Source organism: Rhamphochromis sp. 'chilingali', assembly GCF_963969265.1.
Source record: "Rhamphochromis sp. 'chilingali' genome assembly, chromosome: 11".
NCBI lineage: Eukaryota > Metazoa > Chordata > Actinopteri > Cichliformes > Cichlidae > Rhamphochromis > Rhamphochromis sp. 'chilingali'.
Window position 1 is genome coordinate 26,113,079 of NC_137938.1, and position 8,174 is coordinate 26,121,252.

An 8,174-nucleotide genomic window follows, 5' to 3' on the forward strand; every position below is an offset into this window, starting at 1 on the left:
GGCATTAGATGCAGTAGAATTGCACTGACACATTTTAAAGTGTCTTTTTAATAAAGCAGAATATCCCACTTGAGAGTAATATATGATTAGAGAGTTTTACTACAGATTTAAAGTTCTTTCCTGTTTTTTAATGTTGAATGAATTGAAAACAACAGTCAACAACTAGACTTCAGGTTTAGGAATTGTAAATGAAGTGACGAAATCATATAACAGAACATATTTTACTTTGTGCTGTGGCTGCTGTGGAAATATATAATAATTTTTTCCTAATAGTGTGTTTCATACACTAAACTGAGTCATTTGCAAGTAGGCACTGGATCCTAGCAGGTGTTGATAAGGATTTTGTTTGAAATCATGCAAGCAATAAACGTGTGACGGAGATGACATTTGTCCTTTTCTTTAGTTAACAAATAAGAGTAGTTTGCCTTAACTCTGGCCTTAAACTCATTCATTTTTTAACTCTGGACCAACAGAGTTTTTCACCTTTTCTATTCAATTCAGTTAAAATCAAATGTATTAATTCTGACTGTATGTGCAATCTGTCATTGTTGGTCCTCTGTGTGAAATAATAACTTAAGTTTAGAGGACATGAAATCATGAGAGAAGACCCCCCTCCTATCTTGAGTGTTTGTCTAGTGGTTAACTGAGTTAGCCCTCCCCCCATTAGTTACCCATTACTGAAGATCAAGCTACATTTGCATTTTCCCTGTAAGTGTTTTACATCCATTGAAAGCTTATGTCTTTTTTTTTCTGCCCCATGCTGAAATTAAAGTGTAATAAATGTGTGACCAGTTTGCACCTGTTCACTAAGCAGTGCAATGATGATAGCTGCAGGTTATTTTTTTATGTATCTGTAATAATATATTTGCTTCTTCAACTGAATAAAATACTTTTTCAATTACTGAAGTTTACAGAGCATGTTCTGCTTTAGTGACCCTTTTGCTTCTTTCTTAAAATTCATGCATAAGTCACATGTGTCTCTTTGTTTGTTTTTGTTTTTCCAGAGATGAAATGACACAGTAGTTGTGGATATCTGTTGTTTAAAATTTCACAAGAAAGGAACTGTAACTGAAAAAATAAAGAAGTTCAGAACAGGAACATAAATATCTTCTTGTTCGCAAGACCCAAAGAGGGCTGCAAATGAAGAGCCAAGTTAAAAGCGTGACTATACTGTTTCTCTGATGTTTGTGTACTTAGTTAAAAGTTATAAAACAAAAGACAGAGAATATATTAGAAGTGTAACTGAAGGAGGAAGTAGTTGTAGCCTAATTATACAAAATTACAGTTCCAGGAATGACACTTTGTTTTTCCTGCAGCAATAAATTCAAAGGTCATTCTGTGTAAAATACGTTGCCTTGCCAACTAATGTCATTACAGCAATAAAATCAAATAACAGTGCAGTAAAAGTACCTGTTAATGAACACATGATGTTGGTTACATATTACACATGTACACATGTGTTTTTACTTAAATTTGAAAGTTGAATTATACCACAAACTGACAGATTACTGAGTATTTCATGGTTAGCCCTTTGTGTTTTCTGAAAAGTGCTACCTATTTGAACACATATGATATTTAACAACTTATCTTAGTGTCTGACAGCTGGGAAAACTTCTCTACTAGCAACAGAGAACTTTTACTTTTAATTAGATGAGTTTCCTAGTTTGTAGTTTATTTTTTTTGTAATTAGACTTAAAATTTAAAGTCATGGAGGGAAATGATACCTCACACATATGGACACACACAGTGAGGTTCAGAGAAGAAAAAATTGAGCAAGATTTGCAAAAAGAGGATATACAATGTGGAGTTGCTTCATTAACGTATCATCACCAGTGTCGGGCTTACTGATAACTCTTTATAGCCAGAAATTCAGGTCATTTTCTGGTCATACATTTTATGAAGACCTTATTTAGAACTAGAGGGAACCAAAAGTAATAAAAGACTCATGTGAGACAGTGCCATCTGGTGTTTTGAGGAATGTGAATAGCAATTGTGCGCTTTTTGCTGGTTCATACTATCCTTTTAATAATATTGGCAAATCCATACATTCATAGAACAACAATGAGCACAGCATCATCTCAAAACTAACTGTAACTAACTCAATGAAATATGCACATTTGCTCTATCTCATCATCAAGGACATTAGGTAGAAAAATAAAAACATTTGGGAAATGTGGGTGTGACTGTAATGTGCACTGTGTTAAAAACTTTATATGAGAACATTAATAACTGATAAACACATTAATGTGCTGCTATCATTGTGGAAATATTTAACACATTCAGCTCATATTAAACAAATAAATAATAAATAAACATTAATAACAAATAAGCTGACAGGAGGATTAAAATGCAACATAAATAATAATGCTGCACGCAAGAAGACGGAATGCGCTGTAAATTTTATCTGTTAATTAATAACCCGGCCAAAAGAAAGAATATAGATACTTCCCTGTTTCTATTAATTATTTAAAAACCACAGGTATTTATTTACTTATTTTTCCTGCAATTTTATACTTCATATATTTTTGCACGATCAAGTAAAGTAACAAGTTTGTGGACAGTTAAAAATCATATTAGACGTAATGGTTTAGTTTTACAATTTAAGTCAAATCAGTGTCATTAGGTGCTGATAGTGTCTCAGTAGAGCCAAAATGGTAAGGCTATAATAAAACAAGCTTTAACAAAATAGCCTGTTGTTTTCATTTTGTATGTTAAATGAACTTCTCAGTTTATATCACAGAGGTTACAGTATCAGAATCCAAGTCAGGACCCCTCAAACCCTCCCAAGAGGAGGACATTCAGTGCTGCATTTGTGGTGGCCATTGTGCTCAACTTAACTTTGTCTAAGTAAATTAGCTTATATGCCACAAATGTTTGTTTAACTAAATATGGTTTCTACTGTAAATAATTTACTAACAGGAACAAGAACTGAAGGAGCCAATGAGCATGGACAATCCAGCAGCAGCACATGAGGAAGTATCAGTGGAATATGGAAGGTAACATTAACTGAATGACTTTGGCCACAAACTTTTGACCAATTTAATAATGAGTGAATGTGTTTTGTCAGTGAAGTCTTCTGGTGCTTCCTCCACATGAGGTGAAAATAAACAGAGTGAGTGATAATGGTACAGATGAACACTGTGCTCATGTCTCTTGTTTTTCCTACAGACGCTTTATAACACAGAGAACCGTGGCAGCAAGTGTCGCTTTTGCTGTGGCTGCTGCACCCCTGTATCTGCAGAATTTGCTGCAAATTCTGAGGCTTCCTCCTCCAACAACCAATAAATATTAACTTGTTAAGCTTTTTCTTATTATCAACATACTGTATTTATGGAACAAAGTCTAAGACCGTATATCTGGATCTGGTGACAAATTCATGGTACTGCTTAGCATTGCAATGTTATAATAAGTAGTGATAATATTGAAGGAACAGAGGATACTCTGTTTATTTAAAAATAAATACTTGTGGATTCTAAAGTTTAAAACTTTATTTCTTTGCCTGCATCGATGTTGTTGTCATTTCAATTCAGTTTTATTTATAGCTCACCAATACACAATAACAGCTGCCTCGAGGCACTTTATATTGTAAGGTAAAGATCCTATAACAATACATAGATAACCTCCAGAATCACACGACTCCTTTGAGTAAGCACTTGGTGACAGTGGGAATCAAAAACTCCAGCAGAACCAGCCTCAAGACCACTACTATGTCATAGTAAGACATATTAGTGGTGGACAAGCCGAGGAAGACGGCCATACTGATATATGTAGCGATACCGAATGACGATCATAACATCAGGAAGAAGGAAGACGAAAAGCTGGAGAAGTACCAAGGGCTCAATGAAGAGCTTAAAAAGATGTGGAGGGTGAAGGTAACAGAGTGGTAATCAGAGCACTGGGTGCAGTTACCCCCAAATTAGGCGAGTGGCCCCAGCAGATCCCAGGAACAACATCCGAGATCTCTGTCGAGAAGAGTGCATCTACCAAGGTGATGCTCTGTCCCCACTGCTGTTCTGCATAGGCCTGAACCCCCTCAGTGAGATCATTAACAAGACTGGCTACGGATACCGACTACGGAACGGAGCAGTTGTCAGCCACCTCCTGTACATGGATGACATCAAGCTATATGCCAAGAGTGAACGAGACATCGATTCACTGATCCACACTACCAGGCTATACAGCAATGACATTGGAATGTCGTTCGGACTGGAGAAGTGTAGTCGGATGGTAACAAAGAGAGGGAAGGTAGTCAGAACTGAGGGGATTGAACTACCAGAAGGCAACATTGCAGACATAGAGGACAGTTACAAGTACCTGGGGATCCCGCAGGCGAATGGGAACCATGAAGAGGCCGCTAGAAAAGCTGCAACCACCAAGTACCTGCAGAGGGTCAGGCAAGTCCTAAGGAGTCAGCTGAATGGTAAGAACAAAATCTGGGCCATCAACACGTACGCCCTGCCCGTGATCAGGTACCCTGCTGGGGTAATAGGCTGGCCAAAGGAGGAGATAGAAGCCACTGACATAAAGACAAGAAAGCTCCTTACCATGCATGGAGGGTTTCACCCCAAGTCCAGCACCCTGAGGCTGTATGCTAAGCGGAAGGAAGGGGGCCGGGGACTGGTGAGTGTCAGCACCACAGTCCAGGATGAGACAATGAACATCCAAGAATACATTGGGAAGATGGCCCCAACTGACCGAGTGCTCAGTGAATACCTCAGGCAGCAGAAACCCAAGAAAGAGGAGGGAGACGAGGAACCATCATGGAAGGACAGGCCCCTGCACGGTATGTACCACCGGCAGATAGAGGAGGTGGCTGATATCCAGAAATCCTACCAGTGGCTGGACAAAGCTGGACTGAAAGACAGCACAGAGGCACTAATCATGGCAGCACAAGAACAAGCTCTGAGTACAAGATCCATAGAGGCTGGGGTCTATCACACCAGGCAAGACCCCAGGTGCAGGCTGTGTAAAGATGCCCCAGAGACAATCCAGAACATAACAGCAGGGTGCAAGATGCTAGCAGGCAAGGCATACATGGAACGCCATAACCAAGTGGCCGGCATAGTGTACAGGAACATCTGTGCCGAGTATAACCTAGAAGTCCCGAGGTCAAAATGGGAGATGCCCCCAAGGGTGGTGGAGAATGACCGAGCTAAGATCCTGTGGGACTTCCAGATACAGACGGACAAAATGGTGGTGGCTAACCAACCGGACATAGTGGTGGTAGACAAACAGAAGAAGACGGCCGTAGTGATCGATGTAGCGGTTCCGAATGACAGCAATATCAGGAAGAAGGAACACGAGAAGCTGGAGAAATACCAAGGGCTCAGAGAAGAGCTCGAGAGGATGTGGAGGGTGAAGGTAACGGTGGTCCCCGTGGTAATCGGAGCACTAGGTGCGGTGACTCCCAAGCTAGGCGAGTGGCTCCAGCAGATCCCGGGAATAACATCGGAGATCTCTGTCCAGAAGAGCGCAGTCCTGGGAACAGCTAAGATACTGCGCAGGACCCTCAAGCTCCCAGGCCTCTGGTAGAGGACCCGAGCTTGAAGGATAAAACCGCCCGCATGGGCGTGCTGGGTGTTTTTTATATATATATAATAGTTCACTTGAAATAATTGAACGTGATGAATTGCAATAGAGAAATTAGTTTATCATGTGAGCTCAGTTAATTAGTAAAATTTCAATTTTCTTTGAGAGTGTTTGTACAAACACATTTTCACCACAGGAGGGACACCTGTTCCAGGTTTTCAGGGGAAAACTGTGGCCTGCAGTAGGCTTGTAAATATTCACTTATGATAGGGAGTGTCAGGTTAGGGGTCAGTCTGACCTTTGAAAATTCATCTTCTGTGCACCTCATGAAACTTTTTTAACTTTTTATCTATTAAAGTTTTCATCATTTTCATCATCACTTTATCCTGTTGTTGGCCAACAGACCTTCAGTCTGGAGCACATACTGTGTCACTTCAACCCACAGTTATTTATTGTCTTTTGAAACATTTTTATTTTAAATACTTTAAATTTATCTGCCTCAAAGGTGAAGACGAAGACTGATGCTTTGATGATTTTTATTAAAAGAAGCTGGTGTGTTGTGATGGTCCTCTGAATCCAGGAGTAGGAGACACAGTGACACCATTTGTGTGTGTGACCTGAAGATTATAGATACTGTAAACATAATTAAATAAGACCATCAAGGCAGGATCACCCTTTTAACATCTGTTGGCTCTCTGGAGCTAAGTCTCTTAATAACACTGGAGAACAAACTGTTTGCATTTTACCTGCTCGTAAACAAGATAAGACAATTAAGTGCTTTGCCACTTTCTAAGATCATCAGCAAATCAGTTGATTGTTTACTGCAGCCTTTACATTACTTTCTGCATTTTTTTTATAGTTAAGCATTTTGCCAAAGTGCTTATAAATTTTCAGTAGCCTATTTTTTAAGAATATTGGTAATTGGTAATATTAAGCACATGCTTGAGTTGAGCTTAGCCATGATGTCAACAAGTACACAATGGTGTCTGCTGCATCCTCCTGTCCTCCGAAAGCTGTAATCTAGTTACTTTGCAAACTGTGAACTAACAATTTTGCAAGAACAACCTTGTTGTGGTTGTGTATGGGATTCAATGAGTCCTCTTTTTATCAAGACTATTCAAACAGCAGATTTAAAGCAAATCAACACAGCTGTTATTCACTGTGAGAATAACACCCCCGTTACCTTACAAGCAATACATTGTAATACAAATGTTATGGTGATGACTGACAGGCATCATGGGAAGTTTGTTAGACTTGCTACTGTAACAAAAAAAAGGTGACCTATTTGATTAAAAGTGTAATGTTTTGTTAAATGTTGCTTCGAAAGTATCGTTGTAAAAGATTGTGCTCTCAGCTTGAGATTTTTTTAATGCAAGTTTCTATAAAATATAGATGAAAATGAATGAATAGGCTTCTTTCAGTGCTTGTTGGACCGGTGTACAACGGGCCTTCAATTGACTTCAATAGATCTGTCCAAAACTTTGTCGGTCCACTGAGCAAATGCCCGCCATGCCAGATGTCCAGCCCTGGAACAGAATGATCCCTGCTGGACACATGACTTTCGAAATGCACTACACTGTTATATATTATTTACTCCAGGTGTAATGTAGTGACCACTAAGCTTTTGGACACAATGATCCCCAACTTCAATTCAGGTCTGCAACTTTTATTTTCTGCTGTATTGTTTTGCCAGCTTAAAATAAGATAGTCGGTGGTAACTGATAAGGATGTGTTGAAATTTCATTTGAATGGTAAGAGAAGTGAACTTTAATTTTGTATATTTCTTATATTTTCTCCAATATTAGTAAACAGACCCTTTTCATTTTAAATAGTCTGTCTGTTTAAGAGCATTTGCTTGGTGTAGTTTGGTTACAGGTTTGTCATTAACCCTAATTTATTCTCAATTTGTGTTGATTGTCTGGGGGTACTTTGGTGGAAATAGTGGAAATTTTCACTATTATCTGTTATTTGCTTGTAGTGCTATTCCTCAGTGAAATATGATACTGACTTTACATGTCTGTTTTTCCAGACATGTGGAGGACCCACCCTCTCCAACGGTCAATTTGAGGTGATTCAAGTTCAAGATTCAGCTTGGCACTATGTTCATATTTTTGGTTTGTTTATTTATTTATTTTTTATGATGTGTTCTACAATATGTGTCAATTTATTCACTTCTGCAGTAAAATATTTTATACAAGAATTAATTTCATATATGAGAGACCTTAGAGAATGTGAAATAAACCCCAAACAGTTGTACTTTTTTTCTACCACCGAAGTGGTATCTCCTGGACAAAAACATTTTTATAGGGTCATCCCTATATAGCCTATTTCTCCCTTCTTGACACTGTTTGTTTGTCTTTAATTTTTTGAGAATAAAATGACACAAGTAAATGCACTGAGGAATAAAGGAGATCAGAGCAGGAGTTCGAATATGTCTTTGTTAGTTTCTTAGAAATGCAGCAGTCACACAGAATATCTTATTTGTGGGAAGAGCAGAGGGAACAAAAGTACATAGGGCTGTCAACGTTAACAAGTTAACACTGCACGCTCTCATCAAGATTAAAGCGATTAAATAATTTAACGCAATTAACCCATCTGGAGTGCAGAATGGACAAACTTTGGACAAACTGCACAAAATGCGTTGA